Source organism: Zophobas morio, unplaced genomic scaffold (genome assembly GCF_036711695.1).
Source record: "Zophobas morio isolate AGI-343-1 ecotype UQ-CSIRO unplaced genomic scaffold, CSIRO_AGI_Zmor_V1 ptg000214l, whole genome shotgun sequence".
Classification (NCBI taxonomy): Eukaryota; Metazoa; Arthropoda; class Insecta; order Coleoptera; family Tenebrionidae; genus Zophobas; species Zophobas morio.
The window spans coordinates 15,507-40,006 of record NW_026972318.1 but is presented as its reverse complement, the minus strand read 5'-3'; the positions used below and the strand labels follow the sequence as shown (position 1 = coordinate 40,006).

Here is a 24,500-nt window from a genome sequence, read left to right as displayed (position 1 = left end):
TCAATAAAAATCGACAAAAATACAGTTTCTAGCTAAAATTTGATGGTTTCGTTGCACTTTCCGAGCCCGTAGGGTATCTGATTGGCTTAAAAGTACAAGAAAACACTTCAAAAGTGACGTTTCTGAAGAATTTTAACAGTTTTCTTGTATCTACGAACGCCAGAATGCATAAAATTGACCTAAACGTCTCCTTTTCCTATTCTGAGTCGATTCTGCATGCTTTAAGTGTGTTTGGTGGCTCAGAACCATCAAAAAACGTTGAAATATAGTTCAAATTCAATAAAAATCGACAAAAATACAGTTTCTAGCTAAAATTTGATGGTTTCGTTGCACTTTCCGAGCCCGTAGGGTATCTGATTGGCTTAAAAGTACAAGAAAATACTTCAAAAGTGACGTTTCTGAAGAATTTTAACAGTTTTCTTGTATCTACGAACGCCAGAATGCATAAAATTGACCCAAACGTCTCCTTTTCCTATTCTGAGTCGATTCTGCATGCTTTAAGTGTGTTTGGTGGCTCAGAACCATCAAAAAACGTTGAAATATAGTTCAAATTCAATAAAAATCGACAAAAATACAGTTTCTAGCTAAAATTTGATGGTTTCGTTGCACTTTCCGAGCCCGTAGGATATCTGATTGGCTTAAAAGTACAAGAAAACACTTCAAAAGTGACGTTTCTGAAGAATTTTAACAGTTTTCTTGTATCTACGAACGCCAGAATGCATAAAATTGACCTAAACGTCTCCTTTTCCTATTCTGAGTCGATTCTGCATGCTTTAAGTGTGTTTGGTGGCTCAGAACCATCAAAAAACGTTGAAATATAGTTCAAATTCAATAAAAATCGACAAAAATACAGTTTCTAGCTAAAATTTGATGGTTTCGTTGCACTTTCCGAGCCCGTAGGGTATCTGATTGGCTTAAAAGTACAAGAAAACACTTCAAAAGTGACGTTTCTGAAGAATTTTAACAGTTTTCTTGTATCTACGAACGCCAGAATGCATAAAATTGACCTAAACGTCTCCTTTTCCTATTCTGAGTCGATTCTGCATGCTTTAAGTGTGTTTGGTGGCCCAGAACCATCAAAAAACGTTGAAATATAGTTCAAATTCAATAAAAATCGACAAAAATACAGTTTCTAGCTAAAATTTGATGGTTTCGTTGCACTTTCCGAGCCCGTAGGGTATCTGATTGGCTTAAAAGTACAAGAAAACACTTCAAAAGTGACGTTTCTGAAGAATTTTAACAGTTTTCTTGTATCTACGAACGCCAGAATGCATAAAATTGACCTAAACGTCTCCTTTTCCTATTCTGAGTCGATTCTGCATGCTTTAAGTGTGTTTGGTGGCTCAGAACCATCAAAAAACGTTGAAATATAGTTCAAATTCAATAAAAATCGACAAAAATACAGTTTCTAGCTAAAATTTGATGGTTTCGTTGCACTTTCCGAGCCCGTTGGGTATCTGATTGGCTTAAAAGTACAAGAAAACACTTCAAAAGTGACGTTTCTGAAGAATTTTAACAGTTTTCTTGTATCTACGAACGCCAGAATGCATAAAATTGACCTAAACGTCGCCTTTTCCTATTCTGAGTCGATTCTGCATGCTTTAAGTGTGTTTTGTGGCTCAGAACCATCAAAAAACGTTGGAATATAGTTCAAATTCAATAAAAATCGACAAAAATACAGTTTCTAGCTAAAATTTGATGGTTTCGTTGCACTTTCCGAGCCCGTAGGGTATCTGATTGGCTTAAAAGTACAAGAAAACACTTCAAAAGTGACGTTTCTGAAGAATTTTAACAGTTTTCTTGTATCTATGAACGCCAGAATGCATAAAATTGACCTAAACGTCTCCTTTTCCTATTCTGAGTCGATTCTGCATGCTTTAAGTGTGTTTGGTGGCTCAGAACCATCAAAAAACGTTGAAATATAGTTCAAATTCAATAAAAATCGACAAAAATACAGTTTCTAGCTAAAATTTGATGGTTTCGTTGCACTTTCCGAGCCCGTAGGGTATCTGATTGGCTTAAAAGTACAAGAAAACACTTCAAAAGTGACGTTTCTGAAGAATTTTAACAGTTTTCTTGTATCTACGAACGCCAGAATGCATAAAATTGACCTAAACGTCTCCTTTTCCTATTCTGAGTGGATTCTGCATGCTTTAAATGTGTTTGGTGGCTCAGAACCATCAAAAAACGTTGAAATATAGTTCAAATTCAATAAAAATCGACAAAAATACAGTTTCTAGCTAAAATTTGATGGTTTCGTTGCACTTTCCGAGCCCGTAGGGTATCTGATTGGCTTAAAAGTACAAGAAAACATTTCAAAAGTGACGTTTCTGAAGAATTTTAACAGTTTTCTTGTATCTACGAACGCCAGAATGCATAAAATTGACCTAAACGTCTCCTTTTCCTATTCTGAGTCGATTCTGCATGCTTTAAGTGTGTTTGGTGGCTCAGAACCATCAAAAAACGTTGAAATATAGTTCAAATTCAATAAAAATCGACAAAAATACAGTTACTAGCTAAAATTTGATGGTTTCGTTGCACTTTCCGAGCCCGTAGGGTATCTGATTGGCTTAAAAGTACAAGAAAACACTTCAAAAGTGACGTTTCTGAAGAATTTTAACAGTTTTCTTGTATCTACGAACGCCAGAATGCATAAAATTGACCTAAACGTCTCCTTTTCCTATTCTGAGTCGATTCTGCATGCTTTAAGTGTGTTTGGTGGCTCAGAACCATCAAAAAACGTTGAAATATAGTTCAAATTCAATAAAAATCGACAAAAATACAGTTTCTAGCTAAAATTTGATGGTTTCGTTGCACTTTCCGAGCCCGTAGGGTATCTGATTGGCTTAAAAGTACAAGAAAACACTTCAAAAGTGACGTTTCTGAAGAATTTTAACAGTTTTCTTGTATCTACGAACGCCAGAATGCATAAAATTGACCTAAACGTCTCCTTTTCCTATTCTGAGTCGATTCTGCATGCTCTAAGTTGTTTGGTGGCTCAGAACCATCAAAAAACGTTGAAATATAGTTCAAATTCAATAAAAATCGACAAAAATACAGTTTCTAGCTAAAATTTGATGGTTTCGTTGCACTTTCCGAGCCCATAGGGTATCTGATTGGCTTAAAAGTACAAGAAAACACTTCAAAAGTGACGTTTCTGAAGAATTTTAACAGTTTTCTTGTATCTACGAACGCCAGAATGCATAAAATTGACCTAAACGTCTCCTTTTCCTATTCTGAGTCGATTCTGCATGCTTTAAGTGTGTTTGGTGGCTCAGAAACATCAAAAAACGTTGAAATATAGTTCAAATTCAATAAAAATCGACAAAAATACAGTTTCTAGCTAAAATTTGATGGTTTCGTTGCACTTTCCGAGCCCGTAGGGTATCTGATTGGCTTAAAAGTACAAGAAAACACTTCAAAAGTGACGTTTCTGAAGAATTTTAACAGTTTTCTTGTATCTACGAACGCCAGAATGCATAAAATTGACCTAAACGTCTCCTTTTCCTATTCTGAGTCGATTCTGCATGCTTTAAGTGTGTTTGGTGGCTCAGAACCATCAAAAAACGTTGAAATATAGTTCAAATTCAATAAAAATCGACAAAAATACAGTTTCTAGCTAAAATTTGATGGTTTCGTTGCACTTTCCGAGCCCGTAGGGTATCTGATTGGCTTAAAAGTACAAGAAAACACTTCAAAAGTGACGTTTCTGAAGAATTTTAACAGTTTTCTTGTATCTACGAACGCCAGAATGCATAAAATTGACCTAAACGTCTCCTTTTCCTATTCTGAGTCGATTCTGCATGCTTTAAGTGTGTTTGGTGGCTCAGAACCATCAAAAAACGTTGAAATATAGTTCAAATTCAATAAAAATCGACAAAAATACAGTTTCTAGCTAAAATTTGATGGTTTCGTTGCACTTTCCGAGCCCATAGGGTATCTGATTGGCTTAAAAGTACAAGAAAACACTTCAAAAGTGACGTTTCTGAAGAATTTTAACAGTTTTCTTGTATCTACGAACGCCAGAATGCATAAAATTGACCTAAACGTCTCCTTTTCCTATTCTGAGTCGATTCTGCATGCTTTAAGTGTGTTTGGTGGCTCAGAACCATCAAAAAACGTTGAAATATAGTTCAAATTCAATAAAAATCGAAAAAATACAGTTTCTAGCTAAAATTTGATGGTTTCGTTGCACTTTCCGAGCCCGTAGGGTATCTGATTGGCTTAAAAGTACAAGAAAACACTTCAAAAGTGACGTTTCTGAAGAATTTTAACAGTTTTCTTGTATCTACGAACGCCAGAATGCATAAAATTGACCTAAACGTCTCCTTTTCCTATTCTGAGTCGATTCTGCATGCTTTAAGTGTGTTTGGTGGCTCAGAACCATCAAAAAACGTTGAAATATAGTTCAAATTCAATAAAAATCGACAAAAATACAGTTTCTAGCTAAAATTTGATGGTTTCGTTGCACTTTCCGAGCCCGTAGGGTATCTGATTGGCTTAAAAGTACAAGAAAACACTTCAAAAGTGACGTTTCTGAAGAATTTTAACAGTTTTCTTGTATCTACGAACGCCAGAATGCATAAAATTGACCTAAACTTCTCCTTTTCCTATTCTGAGTCGATTCTGCATGCTTTAAGTGTGTTTGGTGGCTCAGAACCATCAAAAAACGTTGAAATATAGTTCAAATTCAATAAAAATCGACAAAAATACAGTTTCTAGCTAAAATTTGATGGTTTCGTTGCACTTTCCGAGCCCGTAGGGTATCTGATTGGCTTAAAAGTACAAGAAAACACTTCAAAAGTGACGTTTCTGAAGAATTTTAACAGTTTTCTTGTATCTACGAACGCCAGAATGCATAAAATTGACCTAAACGTCTCCTTTTCCTATTCTGAGTCGATTCTGCATGCTTTAAGTGTGTTTGGTGGCTCAGAACCATCAAAAAACGTTGAAATATAGTTCAAATTCAATAAAAATCGACAAAAATACAGTTTCTAGCTAAAATTTGATGGTTTCGTTGCACTTTCCGAGCCCGTAGGGTATCTGATTGGCTTAAAAGTACAAGAAAACACTTCAAAAGTGACGTTTCTGAAGAATTTTAACAGTTTTCTTGTATCTACGAACGCCAGAATGCATGAAATTGACCTAAACGTCTCCTTTTCCTATTCTGAGTCGATTCTGCATGCTTTAAGTGTGTTTGGTGGCTCAGAACCATCAAAAACGTTGAAATATAGTTCAAATTCAATAAAAATCGACAAAAATACAGTTTCTAGCTAAAATTTGATGGTTTCGTTGCACTTTCCGAGCCCGTAGGGTATCTGATTGGCTTAAAAGTACAAGAAAACACTTCAAAAGTGACGTTTCTGAAGAATTTTAACAGTTTTCTTGTATCTACGAACGCCAGAATGCATAAAATTGACCTAAACGTCTCCTTTTCCTATTCTGAGTCGATTCTGCATGCTTTAAGTGTGTTTGGTGGCTCAGAACCATCAAAAAACGTTGAAATATAGTTCAAATTCAATAAAAATCGACAAAAATACAGTTACTAGCTAAAATTTGATGGTTTCGTTGCACTTTCCGAGCCCGTAGGGTATCTGATTGGCTTAAAAGTACAAGAAAACACTTCAAAAGTGACGTTTCTGAAGAATTTTAACAGTTTTCTTGTATCTACGAACGCCAGAATGCATAAAATTGACCTAAACGTCTCCTTTTCCTATTCTGAGTCGATTCTGCATGCTTTAAGTGTGTTTGGTGGCTCAGAACCATCAAAAAACGTTGAAATATAGTTCAAATTCAATAAAAATCGACAAAAATACAGTTTCTAGCTAAAATTTGATGGTTTCGTTGCACTTTCCGAGCCCGTAGGGTATCTGATTGGCTTAAAAGTACAAGAAAACACTTCAAAAGTGACGTTTCTGAAGAATTTTAACAGTTTTCTTGTATCTACGAACGCCAGAATGCATAAAATTGACCTAAACGTCTCCTTTTCCTTTTCTGAGTCGATTCTGCATGCTCTAAGTTGTTTGGTGGCTCAGAACCATCAAAAAACGTTGAAATATAGTTCAAATTCAATAAAAATCGACAAAAATACAGTTTCTAGCTAAAATTTGATGGTTTCGTTGCACTTTCCGAGCCCATAGGGTATCTGATTGGCTTAAAAGTACAAGAAAACACTTCAAAAGTGACGTTTCTGAAGAATTTTAACAGTTTTCTTGTATCTACGAACGCCAGAATGCATAAAATTGACCTAAACGTCTCCTTTTCCTATTCTGAGTCGATTCTGCATGCTTTAAGTGTGTTTGGTGGCTCAGAAACATCAAAAAACGTTGAAATATAGTTCAAATTCAATAAAAATCGACAAAAATACAGTTTCTAGCTAAAATTTGATGGTTTCGTTGCACTTTCCGAGCCCGTAGGGTATCTGATTGGCTTAAAAGTACAAGAAAACTCTTCAAAAGTGACGTTTCTGAAGAATTTTAACAGTTTTCTTGTATCTACGAACGCCAGAATGCATAAAATTGACCTAAACGTCTCCTTTTCCTATTCTGAGTCGATTCTGCATGCTTTAAGTGTGTTTGGTGGCTCAGAACCATCAAAAAACGTTGAAATATAGTTCAAATTCAATAAAAATCGACAAAAATACAGTTTCTAGCTAAAATTTGATGGTTTCGTTGCACTTTCCGAGCCCGTAGGGTATCTGATTGGCTTAAAAGTACAAGAAAACACTTCAAAAGTGCGTTTCTGAAGAATTTTAACAGTTTTCTTGTATCTACGAACGCCAGAATGCATAAAATTGACCTAAACGTCTCCTTTTCCTATTCTGAGTCGATTCTGCATGCTTTAAGTGTGTTTGGTGGCTCAGAACCATCAAAAAACGTTGAAATATAGTTCAAATTCAATAAAAATCGACAAAAATACAGTTTCTAGCTAAAATTTGATGGTTTCGTTGCACTTTCCGAGCCCGTAGGGTATCTGATTGGCTTAAAAGTACAAGAAAACACTTCAAAAGTGACGTTTCTGAAGAATTTTAACAGTTTTCTTGTATCTACGAACGCCAGAATGCATAAAATTGACCTAAACGTCTCCTTTTCCTATTCTGAGTCGATTCTGCATGCTCTAAGTTGTTTGGTGGCTCAGAACCATCAAAAAACGTTGAAATATAGTTCAAATTCAATAAAAATCGACAAAAATACAGTTTCTAGCTAAAATTTGATGGTTTCGTTGCACTTTCCGAGCCCATAGGGTATCTGATTGGCTTAAAAGTACAAGAAAACACTTCAAAAGTGACGTTTCTGAAGAATTTTAACAGTTTTCTTGTATCTACGAACGCCAGAATGCATAAAATTGACCTAAACGTCTCCTTTTCCTATTCTGAGTCGATTCTGCATGCTTTAAGTGTGTTTGGTGGCTCAGAAACATCAAAAAACGTTGAAATATAGTTCAAATTCAATAAAAATCGACAAAAATACAGTTTCTAGCTAAAATTTGATGGTTTCGTTGCACTTTCCGAGCCCGTAGGGTATCTGATTGGCTTAAAAGTACAAGAAAACACTTCAAAAGTGACGTTTCTGAAGAATTTTAACAGTTTTCTTGTATCTACGAACGCCAGAATGCATAAAATTGACCTAAACGTCTCCTTTTCCTATTCTGAGTCGATTCTGCATGCTTTAAGTGTGTTTGGTGGCTCAGAACCATCAAAAAACGTTGAAATATAGTTCAAATTCAATAAAAATCGACAAAAATACAGTTTCTAGCTAAAATTTGATGGTTTCGTTGCACTTTCCGAGCCCGTAGGGTATCTGATTGGCCTAAAAGTACAAGAAAACACTTCAAAAGTGCGTTTCTGAAGAATTTTAACAGTTTTCTTGTATCTACGAACGCCAGAATGCATAAAATTGACCTAAACGTCTCCTTTTCCTATTCTGAGTCGATTCTGCATGCTTTAAGTGTGTTTGGTGGCTCAGAACCATCAAAAAACGTTGAAATATAGTTCAAATTCAATAAAAATCGACAAAAATACAGTTTCTAGCTAAAATTTGATGGTTTCGTTGCACTTTCCGAGCCCGTAGGGTATCTGATTGGATTAAAAGTACAAGAAAACACTTCAAAAGTGACGTTTCTGAAGAATTTTAACAGTTTTCTTGTATCTGCGAACGCCAGAATGCATAAAATTGACCTAAACGTCTACTTTTCCTATTCTGAGTCGATTCTGCATGCTTTAAGTGTGTTTGGTGGCTCAGAACCATCAAAAAACGTTGAAATATAGTTCAAATTCAATAAAAATCGACAAAAATACAGTTTCTAGCTAAAATTTGATGGTTTCGTTGCACTTTCCGAGCCCGTAGGGTATCTGATTGGCTTAAAAGTACAAGAAAACACTTCAAAAGTGACGTTTCTGAAGAATTTTAACAGTTTTCTTGTATCTACGAACGCCAGAATGCATAAAATTGACCTAAACGTCTCCTTTTCCTATTCTGAGTCGATTCTGCATGCTTTAAGTGTGTTTGGTGGCTCAGAACCATCAAAAAACGTTGAAATATAGTTCAAATTCAATAAAAATCGACAAAAATACAGTTTCTAGCTAAAATTTGATGGTTTCGTTGCACTTTCCGAGCCCGTAGGGTATCTGATTGGCTTAAAAGTACAAGAAAACACTTCAAAAGTGACGTTTCTGAAGAATTTTAAAAGTTTTCCTGTATCTACGAACGCCAGAGTGCATAAAATTGACCTAAACGTCTCCTTTTCCTATTCTGAGTCGATTCTGCATGCTTTAAGTGTGTTTGGTGGCTCAGAACCATTAAAAAACGTTGAAATATAGTTCAAATTCAATAAAAATCGACAAAAATACAGTTTCTAGCTAAAATTTGATGGTTTCGTTGCACTTTCCGAGCCCGTAGGGTATCTGATTGGCTTAAAAGTACAAGAAAACACTTCAAAAGTGACGTTTCTGAAGAATTTTAACAGTTTTCTTGTATCTACGAACGCCAGAATGCATAAAATTGACCTAAACGTCTCCTTTTCCTATTCTGAGTCGATTCTGCATGCTTTAAGTGTGTTTGGTGGCTCAGAACCATCAAAAAACGTTGAAATATTGTTCAAATTCAATAAAAATCGACAAAAATACAGTTTCTAGCTAAAATTTGATGGTTTCGTTGCACTTTCCGAGCCCGTAGGGTATCTGATTGGCTTAAAAGTACAAGAAAACACTTCAAAAGTGACGTTTCTGAAGAATTTTAACAGTTTTCTTTTATCTACGAACGCCAGAATGCATAAAATTGACCTAAACGTCTCCTTTTCCTATTCTGAGTCGATTCTGCATGCTTTAAGCGTGTTTGGTGGCTCAGAACCATCAAAAAACGTTGAAATATAGTTCAAATTCAATAAAAATCGACAAAAATACAGTTTCTAGCTAAAATTTGATGGTTTCGTTGCACTTTCCGAGCCCGTAGGGTATCTGATTGGCTTAAAAGTACAAGAAAACACTTCAAAAGTGACGTTTCTGAAGAATTTTAACAGTTTTCTTGTATCTACGAACGCCAGAATGCATAAAATTGACCTAAACGTCTCCTTTTCCTATTCTGAGTCGATTCTGCATGCTTAAAGTGTGTTTGGTGGCTCAGAACCATCAAAAAACGTTGAAATATAGTTCAAATTCAATAAAAATCGACAAAAATACAGTTTCTAGCTAAAATTTGATGGTTTCGTTGCACTTTCCGAGCCCGTAGGGTATCTGATTGGCTTAAAAGTACAAGAAAACACTTAAAAAGTGACGTTTCTGAAGAATTTTAACAGTTTTCCTGTATCTACGAACGCCAGAGTGCATAAAATTGACCTAAACGTCTCCTTTTCCTATTCTGAGTCGATTCTGCATGCTTTAAGTGTGTTTGGTGGCTCAGAACCATTAAAAAACGTTGAAATATAGTTCAAATTCAATAAAAATCGACAAAAATACAGTTTCTAGCTAAAATTTGATGGTTTCGTTGCACTTTCCGAGCCCGTAGGGTATCTGATTGGCTTAAAAGTACAAGAAAACACTTCAAAAGTGACGTTTCTGAAGAATTTTAACAGTTTTCTTGTATCTACGAACGCCAGAATGCATAAAATTGACCTAAACGTCTCCTTTTCCTATTCTGAGTCGATTCTGCATGCTTTAAGTGTGTTTGGTGGCTCAGAACCATCAAAAAACGTTGAAATATTGTTCAAATTCAATAAAAATCGACAAAAATACAGTTTCTAGCTAAAATTTGATGGTTTCGTTGCACTTTCCGAGCCCGTAGGGTATCTGATTGGCTTAAAAGTACAAGAAAACACTTCAAAAGTGACGTTTCTGAAGAATTTTAACAGTTTTCTTTTATCTACGAACGCCAGAATGCATAAAATTGACCTAAACGTCTCCTTTTCCTATTCTGAGTCGATTCTGCATGCTTTAAGCGTGTTTGGTGGCTCAGAACCATCAAAAAACGTTGAAATATAGTTCAAATTCAATAAAAATCGACAAAAATACAGTTTCTAGCTAAAATTTGATGGTTTCGTTGCACTTTCCGAGCCCGTAGGGTATCTGATTGGCTTAAAAGTACAAGAAAACACTTCAAAAGTGACGTTTCTGAAGAATTTTAACAGTTTTCCTGTATCTACGAACGCCAGAGTGCAAAAAATTGACCTAAACGTCTCCTTTTCCTATTCTGAGTCGATTCTGCATGCTTTAAGTGTGTTTGGTGGCTCAGAACCATTAAAAAACGTTGAAATATAGTTCAAATTCAATAAAAATCGACAAAAATACAGTTTCTAGCTAAAATTTGATGGTTTCGTTGCACTTTCCGAGCCCGTAGGGTATCTGATTGGCTTAAAAGTACAAGAAAACACTTCAAAGGTGACGTTTCTGAAGAATTTTAACAGTTTTCTTGTATCTACGAACGCCAGAATGCATAAAATTGACCTAAACGTCTCCTTTTCCTATTCTGAGTCGATTCTGCATGCTTTAAGTGTGTTTGGTGGCTCAGAACCATCAAAAAACGTTGAAATATTGTTCAAATTCAAGAAAAATCGACAAAAATACAGTTTCTAGCTAAAATTTGATGGTTTCGTTGCACTTTCCGAGCCCGTAGGGTATCTGATTGGCTTAAAAGTACAAGAAAACACTTCAAAAGTGACGTTTCTGAAGAATTTTAACAGTTTTCTTTTATCTACGAACGCCAGAATGCATAAAATTGACCTAAACGTCTCCTTTTCCTATTCTGAGTCGATTCTGCATGCTTTAAGCGTGTTTGGTGGCTCAGAACCATCAAAAAACGTTGAAATATAGTTCAAATTCAATAAAAATCGACAAAAATACAGTTTCTAGCTAAAATTTGATGGTTTCGTTGCACTTTCCGAGCCCGTAGGGTATCTGATTGGCTTAAAAGTACAAGAAAACACTTCAAAAGTGACGTTTCTGAAGAATTTTAACAGTTTTCTTGTATCTACGAACGCCAGAATGCATAAAATTGACCTAAACGTCTCCTTTTCCTATTCTGAGTCGATTCTGCATGCTTAAAGTGTGTTTGGTGGCTCAGAACCATCAAAAAACGTTGAAATATAGTTCAAATTCAATAAAAATCGACAAAAATACAGTTTCTAGCTAAAATTTGATGGTTTCGTTGCACTTTCCGAGCCCGTAGGGTATCTGATTGGCTTAAAAGTACAAGAAAACACTTCAAAAGTGACGTTTCTGAAGAATTTTAACAGTTTTCCTGTATCTACGAACGCCAGAGTGCATAAAATTGACCTAAACGTCTCCTTTTCCTATTCTGAGTCGATTCTGCATGCTTTAAGTGTGTTTGGTGGCTCAGAACCATTAAAAAACGTTGAAATATAGTTCAAATTCAATAAAAATCGACAAAAATACAGTTTCTAGCTAAAATTTGATGGTTTCGTTGCACTTTCCGAGCCCGTAGGGTATCTGATTGGCTTAAAAGTACAAGAAAACACTTCAAAAGTGACGTTTCTGAAGAATTTTAACAGTTTTCTTGTATCTACGAACGCCAGAATGCATAAAATTGACCTAAACGTCTCCTTTTCCTATTCTGAGTCGATTCTGCATGCTTTAAGTGTGTTTGGTGGCTCAGAACCATCAAAAAACGTTGAAATATTGTTCAAATTCAATAAAAATCGACAAAAATACAGTTTCTAGCTAAAATTTGATGGTTTCGTTGCACTTTCCGAGCCCGTAGGGTATCTGATTGGCTTAAAAGTACAAGAAAACACTTCAAAAGTGACGTTTCTGAAGAATTTTAACAGTTTTCTTTTATCTACGAACGCCAGAATGCATAAAATTGACCTAAACGTCTCCTTTTCCTATTCTGAGTCGATTCTGCATGCTTTAAGCGTGTTTGGTGGCTCAGAACCATCAAAAAACGTTGAAATATAGTTCAAATTCAATAAAAATCGACAAAAATACAGTTTCTAGCTAAAATTTGATGGTTTCGTTGCACTTTCCGAGCCCGTAGGGTATCTGATTGGCTTAAAAGTACAAGAAAACACTTCAAAAGTGACGTTTCTGAAGAATTTTAACAGTTTTCTTGTATCTACGAACGCCAGAATGCATAAAATTGACCTAAACGTCTCCTTTTCCTATTCTGAGTCGATTCTGCATGCTTAAAGTGTGTTTGGTGGCTCAGAACCATCAAAAAACATTGAAATATAGTTCAAATTCAATAAAAATCGACAAAAATACAGTTTCTAGCTAAAATTTGATGGTTTCGTTGCACTTTCCGAGCCCGTAGTGTATCTGATTGGCTTAAAAGTACAAGAAAACACTTCAAAAGTGACGTTTCTGAAGAATTTTAACAGTTTTCTTTTATCTACGAACGCCAGAATGCATAAAATTGACCTAAACGTCTCCTTTTCCTATTCTGAGTCGATTCTGCATGCTTTAAGCGTGTTTGGTGGCTCAGAACCATCAAAAAACGTTGAAATATAGTTCAAATTCAATAAAAATCGACAAAAATACAGTTTCTAGCTAAAATTTGATGGTTTCGTTGCACTTTCCGAGCCCGTTGGGTATCTGATTGGCTTAAAAGTACAAGAAAACACTTCAAAAGTGACGTTTCTGAAGAATTTTAACAGTTTTCTTGTATCTACGAACGCCAGAATGCATAAAATTGACCTAAACGTCTCCTTTTCCTATTCTGAGTCGATTCTGCATGCTTTAAGCGTGTTTGGTGGCTCAGAACCATCAAAAAACGTTGAAATATAGTTCAAATTCAATAAAAATCGACAAAAATACAGTTTCTAGCTAAAATTTGATGGTTTCGTTGCACTTTCCGAGCCCGTAGGGTATCTGATTGGCTTAAAAGTACAAGAAAACACTTCAAAAGTGACGTTTCTGAAGAATTTTAACAGTTTTCTTGTATCTACGAACGCCAGAATGCATAAAATTGACCTAAACGTCTCCTTTTCCTATTCTGAGTCGATTCTGCATGCTTTAAGTGTGTTTGGTGGCTCAGAACCATCAAAAAACGTTGAAATATAGTTCAAATTCAATAAAAATCGACAAAAATACAGTTTCTAGCTAAAATTTGATGGTTTCGTTGCACTTTCCGAGCCCGTAGGGTATCTGATTGGCTTAAAAGTACAAGAAAACACTTCAAAAGTGACGTTTCTGAAGAATTTTAACAGTTTTCTTTTATCTACGAACGCCAGAATGCATAAAATTGACCTAAACGTCTCCTTTTCCTATTCTGAGTCGATTCTGCATGCTTTAAGCGTGTTTGGTGGCTCAGAACCATCAAAAAACGTTGAAATATAGTTCAAATTCAATAAAAATCGACAAAAATACAGTTTCTAGCTAAAATTTGATGGTTTCGTTGCACTTTCCGAGCCCGTAGGGTATCTGATTGGCTTAAAAGTACAAGAAAACACTTCAAAAGTGACGTTTCTGAAGAATTTTAACAGTTTTCTTGTATCTACGAACGCCAGAATGCATAAAATTGACCTAAACGTCTCCTTTTCCTATTCTGAGTCGATTCTGCATGCTTTAAGTGTGTTTGGTGGCTCAGAACCATCAAAAAACGTTGAAATATAGTTCAAATTCAATAAAAATCGACAAAAATACAGTTTCTAGCTAAAATTTGATGGTTTCGTTGCACTTTCCGAGCCCGTAGGGTATCTGATTGGCTTAAAAGTACAAGAAAACACTTCAAAAGTGACGTTTCTGAAGAATTTTAACAGTTTTCTTGTATCTACGAACGCCAGAATGCATAAAATTGACCTAAACGTCTCCTTTTCCTATTCTGAGTCGATTCTGCATGCTTTAAGTGTGTTTGGTGGCTCAGAACCATCAAAAAACGTTGAAATATAGTTCAAATTCAATAAAAATCGACAAAAATACAGTTTCTAGCTAAAATTTGATGGTTTCGTTGCACTTTCCGAGCCCGTAGGGTATCTGATTGGCTTAAAAGTACAAGAAAACACTTCAAAAGTGACGTTTCTGAAGAATTTTAACAGTTTTCCTGTATCTACGAACGCCAGAGTGCATAAAATTGACCTAAACGTCTCCTTTTCCTATTCTGAGTCGATTCTGCATGCTTTAAGTGTGTTTGGTGGCTCAGAACCATCAAAAAACGTTGAAATATAGTTCAAATTCAATAAAAATCGACAAAAATACAGTTTCTAGCTAAAATTTGATGGTTTCGTTGCACTTTCCGAGCCCGTAGGGTATCTGATTGGCTTAAAAGTACAAGAAAACACTTCAAAAGTGACGTTTCTGAAGAATTTTAACAGTTTTCTTGTATCTACGAACGCCAGAATGCATAAAATTGACCTAAACGTCTCCTTTTCCTATTCTGAGTCGATTCTGCATGCTTTAAGTGTGTTTGGTGGCTCAGAACCATCAAAAAACGTTGAAATATAGTTCAAATTCAATAAAAATCGACAAAAATACAGTTTCTAGCTAAAATTTGGTGGTTTCGTTGCACTTTCCGAGCCCGTAGGGTATCTGATTGGCTTAAAAGTACAAGAAAACACTTCAAAAGTGACGTTTCTGAAGAATTTTAACAGTTTTCTTTTATCTACGAACGCCAGAATGCATAAAATTGACCTAAACGTCTCCTTTTCCTATTCTGAGTCGATTCTGCATGCTTTAAGCGTGTTTGGTGGCTCAGAACCATCAAAAAACGTTGAAATATAGTTCAAATTCAATAAAAATCGACAAAAATACAGTTTCTAGCTAAAATTTGATGGTTTCGTTGCACTTTCCGAGCCCGTAGGGTATCTGATTGGCTTAAAAGTACAAGAAAACACTTCAAAAGTGACGTTTCTGAAGAATTTTAACAGTTTTCTTGTATCTACGAACGCCAGAATGCATAAAATTACCTAAACGTCTCCTTTTCCTATTCTGAGTCGATTCTGCATGCTTTAAGCGTGTTTGGTGGCTCAGAACCATCAAAAAACGTTGAAATATAGTTCAAATTCAATAAAAATCGACAAAAATACAGTTTCTAGCTAAAATTTGATGGTTTCGTTGCACTTTGTGAGCCCGTAGGGTATCTGATTGGCTTAAAAGTACAAGAAAACACTTCAAAAGTGACGTTTCTGAAGAATTTTAACAGTTTTCTTGTATCTACGAACGCCAGAATGCATAAAATTACCTAAACGTCTCCTTTTCCTATTCTGAGTCGATTCTGCATGCTTAAAGTGTGTTTGGTGGCTCAGAACCATCAAAAAACGTTGAAATATAGTTCAAATTCAATAAAAATCGACAAAAATACAGTTTCTAGCTAAAATTTGATGGTTTCGTTGCACTTTCCGAGCCCGTAGGGTATCTGATTGGCTTAAAAGTACAAGAAAACACTTCAAAAGTGACGTTTCTGAAGAATTTTAACAGTTTTCTTTTATCTACGAACGCCAGAATGCATAAAATTGACCTAAACGTCTCCTTTTCCTATTCTGAGTCGATTCTGCATGCTTTAAGCGTGTTTGGTGGCTCAGAACCATCAAAAAACGTTGAAATATAGTTCAAATTCAATAAAAATCGACAAAAATACAGTTTCTAGCTAAAATTTGATGGTTTCGTTGCACTTTCCGAGCCCGTTGGGTATCTGATTGGCTTAAAAGTACAAGAAAACACTTCAAAAGTGACGTTTCTGAAGAATTTTAACAGTTTTCTTGTATCTACGAACGCCAGAATGCATAAAATTGACCTAAACGTCTCCTTTTCCTATTCTGAGTCGATTCTGCATGCTTAAAGTGTGTTTGGTGGCTCAGAACCATCAAAAAACGTTGAAATATAGTTCAAATTCAATAAAAATCGACAAAAATACAGTTTCTAGCTAAAATTTGATGGTTTCGTTGCAGTTTCCGAGCCCGTTGGGTATCTGATTGGCTTAAAAGTACAAGAAAACACTTCAAAAGTGACGTTTCTGAAGAATTTTAACAGTTTTCTTGTATCTACGAACGCCAGAATGCATAAAATTGACCTAAACGTCTCCTTTTCCTATTCTGAGTCGATTCTGCATGCTTTAAGCGTGTTTGGTGGCTCAGAACCATCAAAAAACGTTGAAATATAGTTCAAATTCAATAAAAATCGACAAAAATACAGTTTCTAGCTAAAATTTGATGGTTTCGTTGCACTTTCCGAGCCCGTAGGGTATCTGATTGGCTTAAAAGTACAAGAAAACACTTCAAAAGTGACGTTTCTGAAGAATTTTAACAGTTTTCTTGTATCTACGAACGCCAGAATGCATAAAATTGACCTAAACGTCTCCTTTTCCTATTCTGAGTCGATTCTGCATGCTTTAAGTGTGTTTGGTGGCTCAGAACCATCAAAAAACGTTGAAATATAGTTCAAATTCAATAAAAATCGACAAAAATACAGTTTCTAGCTAAAATTTGATGGTTTCGTTGCACTTTCCGAGCCCGTAGGGTATCTGATTGGCTTAAAAGTACAAGAAAACACTTCAAAAGTGACGTTTCTGAAGAATTTTAACAGTTTTCTTGTATCTACGAACGCCAGAATGCATAAAATTGACCTAAACGTCTCCTTTTCCTATTCTGAGTCGATTCTGCATGCTTTAAGTGTGTTTGGTGGCTCAGAACCATCAAAAAACGTTGAAATATAGTTCAAATTCAATAAAAATCGACAAAAATACAGTTTCTAGCTAAAATTTGATGGTTTCGTTGCACTTTCCGAGCCCGTAGGGTATCTGATTGGCTTAAAAGTACAAGAAAACACTTCAAAAGTGACGTTTCTGAAGAATTTTAACAGTTTTCTTGTATCTACGAACGCCAGAATGCATAAAATTGACCTAAACGTCTCCTTTTCCTATTCTAAGTCGATTCTGCATGCTTTAAGTGTGTTTGGTGGCTCAGAACCATCAAAAAACGTTGAAATATAGTTCAAATTCAATAAAAATCGACAAAAATACAGTTTCTAGCTAAAATTTGATGGTTTCGTTGCACTTTCCGAGCCCGTAGGGTATCTGATTGGCTTAAAAGTACAAGAAAACACTTCAAAAGTGACGTTTCTGAAGAATTTTAACAGTTTTCTTTTATCTACGAACGCCAGAATGCATAAAATTGACCTAAACGTCTCCTTTTCCTATTCTGAGTCGATTCTGCATGCTTTAAGCGTGTTTGGTGGCTCAGAACCATCAAAAAACGTTGAAATATAGTTCAAATTCAATAAAAATCGACAAAAATACAGTTTCTAGCTAAAATTTGATGGTTTCGTTGCACTTTCCGAGCCCGTAGGGTATCTGATTGGCTTAAAAGTACAAGAAAACACTTCAAAAGTGACGTTTCTGAAGAATTTTAACAGTTTTCTTGTATCTACGAACGCCAGAATGCATAAAATTGACCTAAACGTCTCCTTTTCCTATTCTGAGTCGATTCTGCATGCTTTAAGTGTGTTTGGTGGCTCAGAACCATCAAAAAACGTTGAAATATAGTTCAAATTCAATAAAAATCGACAAAAATACAGTTTCTAGCTAAAATTTGACGGTTTCGTTGCACTTTCCGAGCCCATAGGGTATCTGATTGGCTTAAAAGTACAAGAAAACACTTCAAAAGTGACGTTTCTGAAGAATTTTAACAGTTTTCTTGTATCTACGAACGCCAGAATGCATAATATTGACCTAAACGTCTCCTTTTCCTATTCTGAGTCGATTCTGCATGCTTTAAGTGTGTTTGGTGGCTCAGAACCATCAAAAAACGTTGAAATATAGTTCAAATTCAATAGAAATCGACAAAAATACAGTTTCTAGCTAAAATTTGATGGTTTCGTTGCACTTTCCGAGCCCGTAGGGTATCTGATTGGCTTAAAAGTACAAGAAAACACTTCAAAAGTGACGTTTCTGAAGAATTTTAACAGTTTTCTTGTATCTACGAACGCCAGAATGCATAAAATTGACCTAAACGTCTCCTTTTCCTATTCTTAGTCCATTCTGCATGCTTTAAGTGTGTTTGGTGGCTCAGAACCATCAAAAAACGTTGAAATATAGTTCAAATTCAATAAAAATCGACAAAAATACAGTTTCTAGCTAAAATTTGATGGTTTCGTTGCACTTTCCGAGCCCGTAGGGTATCTGACTGGCTTAAAAGTACAAGAAAACACTTCAAAAGTGACGTTTCTGAAGAATTTTAACAGTTTTCTTGTATCTACGAACGCCAGAATGCATAAAATTGACCTAAACGTCTCCTTTTCCTATTCTGAGTCGATTCTGCATGCTTTAAGTGTGTTTGGTGGCTCAGAACCATCAAAAAACGTTGCAATATAGTTCAAATTCAATAAAAATCGACAAAAATACAGTTTCTAGCTAAAATTTGATGGTTTCGTTGCACTTTCCGAGCCCGTAGGGTATCTGATTGGCTTAAAAGTACAAGAAAACACTTCAAAAGTGACGTTTCTGAAGAATTTTAACAGTTTTCTTGTATCTACGAACGCCAGAATGCATAAAATTGACCTAAACGTCTCCTTTTCCTATTCTGAGTCGATTCTGCATGCTTTAAGTGTGTTTGGTGGCTCAGAACCATCAAAAAACGTTGAAATATAGTTCAAATTCAATAAAAATCGACAAAAATACAGTTTCTAGCTAAAATTTGATGGTTTCGTTGCACTTTCCGAGCCCGTAGGGTATCTGATTGGCTTAAAAGTACAAGAAAACACTTCAAAAGTGACGTTTCTGAAGAATTTTAACAGTTTTCTTGTATCTACGAACGCCAGAATGCATAAAATTGACCTAAACGTCTCCTTTTCCTATTCTGAGTCGATTCTGCATGCTTTAAGTGTGTTTGGTGGCTCAGAACCATCAAAAAACGTTGAAATATAGTTCAAATTCAATAAAAATCGACAAAAATACAGTTTCTAGCTAAAATTTGATGGTTTCGTTGCAATTTCCGAGCCCGTAGGGTATCTGATTGGCTTAAAAGTACAGGAAAACACTTCAAAAGTGACGTTTCTGAAGAATTTTAACAGTTTTCTTGTATCTACGAACGCCAGAATGCATAAAATTGACCTAAACGTCTCCTTTTCCTATTCTGAGTCGATTCTGCATGCTTTAAGTGTGTTTGGTGGCTCAGAACCATCAAAAAACGTTGAAATATAGTTCAAATTCAATAAAAATCGACAAAAATACAGTTTCTAGCTAAAATTTGATGGTTTCGTTGCACTTTCCGAGCCCGTAGGGTATCTGATTGACTTAAAAGTACAAGAAAACACTTCAAAAGTGACGTTTCTGAAGAATTTTAACAGTTTTCTTGTATCTACGAACGCCAGAATGCATAAAATTGACCTAAACGTCTCCTTTTCCTATTCTGAGTCGATTCTGCATGCTTTAAGTGTGTTTGGTGGCTCAGAACCATCAAAAAACGTTGAAATATAGTTCAAATTCAATAAAAATCGACAAAAATACAGTTTCTAGCTAAAATTTGATGGTTTCGTTGCACTTTCCGAGCCCGTAGGGTATCTGATTGGCTTAAAAGTACAAGAAAACACTTCAAAAGTGACGTTTCTGAAGAATTTTAACAGTTTTCTTGTATCTACGAACGCCAGAATGCATAAAATTGACCTAAACGTCTCCTTTTCCTATTCTGAGTCGATTCTGCATGCTTTAAGTGTGTTTGGTGGCTCAGAACCATCAAAAAACGTTGAAATATAGTTCAAATTCAATAAAAATCGACAAAAATACAGTTTCTAGCTAAAATTTGATGGTTTCGTTGCACTTTCCGAGCCCGTAGGGTATCTGATTGGCTTAAAAGTACAAGAAAACACTTCAAAAGTGACGTTTCTGAAGAATTTTAACAGTTTTCTTGTATCTACGAACGCCAGAATGCATAAAATTGACCTAAACGTCTCCTTTTCCTATTCTGAGTCGATTCTGCATGCTTTAAGTGTGTTTGGTGGCTCAGAACCATCAAAAAACGTTGAAATATAGTTCAAATTCAATAAAAATCGACAAAAATACAGTTTCTAGCTAAAATTTGATGGTTTCGTTGCACTTTCCGAGCCCGTAGGGTATCTGATTGGCTTAAAAGTACAAGAAAACACTTCAAAAGTGACGTTTCTGAAGAATTTTAACAGTTTTCTTGTATCTACGAACGCCAGAATGCATAAAATTGACCTAAACGTCTCCTTTTCCTATTCTGAGTCGATTCTGCATGCTTTAAGTGTGTTTGGTGGCTCAGAACCATCAAAAAACGTTGAAATATAGTTCAAATTCAATAAAAATCGACAAAAATACAGTTTCTAGCTAAAATTTGATGGTTTCGTTGCACTATCCGAGCCCGTAGGGTATCTGATTGGCTTAAAAGTACAAGAAAACACTTCAAAAGTGACGTTTCTGAAGAATTTTAACAGTTTTCTTGTATCTACGAACGCCAGAATGCATAAAATTGACCTAAACGTCTCCTTTTCCTATTCTGAGTCGATTCTGCATGCTTTAAGTGTGTTTGGTGGCTCAGAACCATCAAAAAACGTTGAAATATAGTTCAAATTCAATAAAAATCGACAAAAATACAGTTTCTAGCTAAAATTTGATGGTTTCGTTGCACTTTCCGAGCCCGTAGGGTATCTGATTGGCTTAAAAGTACAAGAAAACACTTCAAAAGTGACGTTTCTGAAGAATTTTAACAGTTTTCTTGTATCTACGAACGCCAGAATGCATAAAATTGACCTAAACGTCTCCTTTTCCTATTCTGAGTCGACTCTGCATGCTTTAAGTGTGTTTGGTGGCTCAGAACCATCAAAAAACGTTGAAATATAGTTCAAATTCAATAAAAATCGACAAAAATACAGTTTCTAGCTAAAATTTGAAGGTTTCGTTGCACTTTCCGAGCCCGTAGGGTATCTGATTGGCTTAAAAGTACAAGAAAACACTTCAAAAGTGACGTTTCTGAAGAATTTTAACAGTTTTCTTGTATCTACGAACGCCAGAATGCATAAAATTGACCTAAACGTCTCCTTTTCCTATTCTGAGTCGATTCTGCATGCTTTAAGTGTGTTTGGTGGCTCAGAACCATCAAAAAACGTTGAAATATAGTTCAAATTCAATAAAAATCGACAAAAATACAGTTTCTAGCTAAAATTTGATGGTTTCGTTGCACTATCCGAGCCCGTAGGGTATCTGATTGGCTTAAAAGTACAAGAAAACACTTCAAAAGTGACGTTTCTGAAGAATTTTAACAGTTTTCTTGTATCTACGAACGCCAGAATGCATAAAATTGACCTAAACGTCTCCTTTTCCTATTCTGAGTCGATTCTGCATGCTTTAAGTGTGTTTGGTGGCTCAGAACCATCAAAAAACGTTGAAATATAGTTCAAATTCAATAAAAATCGACAAAAATACAGTTTCTAGCTAAAATTTGATGGTTTCGTTGCACTTTCCGAGCCCGTAGGGTATCTGATTGGCTTAAAAGTACAAGAAAACACTTCAAAAGTGACGTTTCTGAAGAATTTTAACAGTTTTCTTGTATCTACGAACGCCAGAATGCATAAAATTGACCTAAACGTCTCCTTTTCCTATTCTGAGTCGACTCTGCATGCTTTAAGTGTGTTTGGTGGCTCAGAACCATCAAAAAACGTTGAAATATAGTTCAAATTCAATAAAAATCGACAAAAATACAGTTTCTAGCTAAAATTTGAAGGTTTCGTTGCACTTTCCGAGCCCGTAGGGTATCTGATTGGCTTAAAAGTACAAGAAAACACTTCAAAAGTGACGTTTCTGAAGAATTTTAACAGTTTTCTTGTATCTACGAACGCCAGAATGCATAAAATTGACCTAAACGTCTCCTTTTCCTATTCTGAGTCGATTCTGCATGCTTTAAGTGTGTTTGGTGGCTCAGAACCATCAAAAAACGTTGAAATATAGTTCAAATTCAATAAAAATCGACAAAAATACAGTTTCTAGCTAAAATTTGATGGTTTCGTTGCACTTTCCGAGCCCGTAGGGTATCTGATTGGCTTAAAAGTACAAGAAAACACTTCAAAAGTGACGTTTCTGAAGAATTTTAACAGTTTTCTTGTATCTACGAACGCCAGAATGCATAAAATTGACCTAAACGTCTCATTTTCCTATTCTGAGTCGATTCTGCATGCTTTAAGTGTGTTTGGTGGCTCAGAACCATCAAAAAACGTTGAAATATAGTTCAAATTCAATAAAAATCGACAAAAATACAGTTTCTAGCTAAAATTTGATGGTTTCGTTGCACTTTCTGAGCCCGTAGGGTATCTGATTGGCTTAAAAGTACAAGAAAACACTTCAAAAGTGAAGTTTCTGAAGAATTTTAACAGTTTTCTTGTATCTACGAACGCCAGAATGCATAAAATTGACCTAAACGTCTCCTTTTCCTATTCTGAGTCGACTCTGCATGCTTTAAGTGTGTTTGGTGGCTCAGAACCATCAAAAAACGTTGAAATATAGTTCAAATTCAATAAAAATCGACAAAAATACAGTTTCTAGCTAAAATTTGATGGTTTCGTTGCACTTTCCGAGCCCGTAGGGTATCTGATTGGCTTAAAAGTACAAGAAAACACTTCAAAAGTGACGTTTCTGAAGAATTTTAACAGTTTTCTTGTATCTACGAACGCCAGAATGCATAAAATTGACCTAAACGTCTCCTTTTCCTATTCTGAGTCGATTCTGCATGCTTTAAGTGTGTTTGGTGGCTCAGAACCATCAAAAAACGTTGAAATATAGTTCAAATTCAATAAAAATCGACAAAAATACAGTTTCTAGCTAAAATTTGATGGTTTCGTTGCACTTTCCGAGCCCGTAGGGTATCTGATTGGCTTAAAAGTACAAGAAAACACTTCAAAAGTGACGTTTCTGAAGAATTTTAACAGTTTTCTTGTATCTACGAAAGCCAGAATGCATAAAATTGACCTAAACGTCTCCTTTTCCTATTCTGAGTCGATTCTGCATGCTTTAAGTGTGTTTGGTGGCTCAGAACCATCAAAAAACGTTGAAATATAGTTCAAATTCAATAAAAATCGACAAAAATACAGTTTCTAGTAGTTATATAGTGGGGCTCCTGGCTCAGGTCAAATGAGGTCAACCCGAGCTAGGAGCCCCACAACTTTTGATCGAGCGGTCATTGATCTTTTTGGTCGACAATTGACTCTTTGTGTATGAACGTGACTGACCTCGGCGTTGACCTTGCTTTGTCATCGCCTTGTGCTCGATCGATCTGACTCTATGTCCGTAGTCAGGTTGGCCGAGCGGTTTAAGGCGTCAGATTTAAGCTCTGATTCTCGAAAGAGAGCGTGGGTTCGAATCCCACACCTGACAGTTTTTTTTTATATGCAGTTCTACAGTTTTGTTTTGCTTTTAAATGAAACACAATTTAATATTACGTCATTTATTGAGGAAATATTTCATACAACCAATTGTATAGACACTTAGCATTATTTAAAGAACAGTAACATTTTTTATTGTTAGATATATGATTATCACATGATGGGATTTCTTTAGGCAATTTCACACAGTCTTCAATTGTTTCGAGGTTCACAACTTTGGGGCAGTCTTTTCCTAGCGTTTCCATGAGATAATTTTCTTTACATTTTCCTTTTACATATAAGACCTCCACTCCATGTTCCTTGATGTATTTGAGCAAAATTTCTTTTGCAAATATCTGATCCTTGGAGCCGTCATTAAATCTCAACATGTGATGGTAACGTTCTAGATATCTGGCTTGTTTCTTGGTTTTTTCATCGAGTTCGTTGAATTGTTTGGTGGATTTGAATGTTTCATGTATTGTGTTAATTCCATCGTATATCGTAAGTTCTTTTACAATGAATTCTTGCAGAGTAAAACCTTGTACGTCAACTACAACCAACTTCATCTTGTCAATTATTTCGACTGACTGAGAAGAAAGCGACTATGCAATTGTTTTTCTATCAATCCAACTATTGTGGGTGCTATTAAATCCTAACCACTTGACATACAGTTGGTTGCCTTTCTTTTTTAAAACTTTTTCAACGAGATACACACCTGGATGCTTAACTTTTAGTAGTTCCATTTCATAGAAGC

At 35.6% G+C, this 24,500-nt stretch overlaps 1 non-coding gene across 1 annotated transcript; it reads left to right on the top strand.

Moving 5' to 3' along the window:
- Positions 1–23,675: 23,675 nt before the first annotated feature.
- Trnal-uaa (transfer RNA leucine (anticodon UAA)) lies at positions 23,676–23,759 on the top strand. Its single transcript has one exon. It is a non-coding gene; the product is annotated as a tRNA-Leu (tRNA).
- Positions 23,760–24,500: the final 741 nt, after the last annotated feature.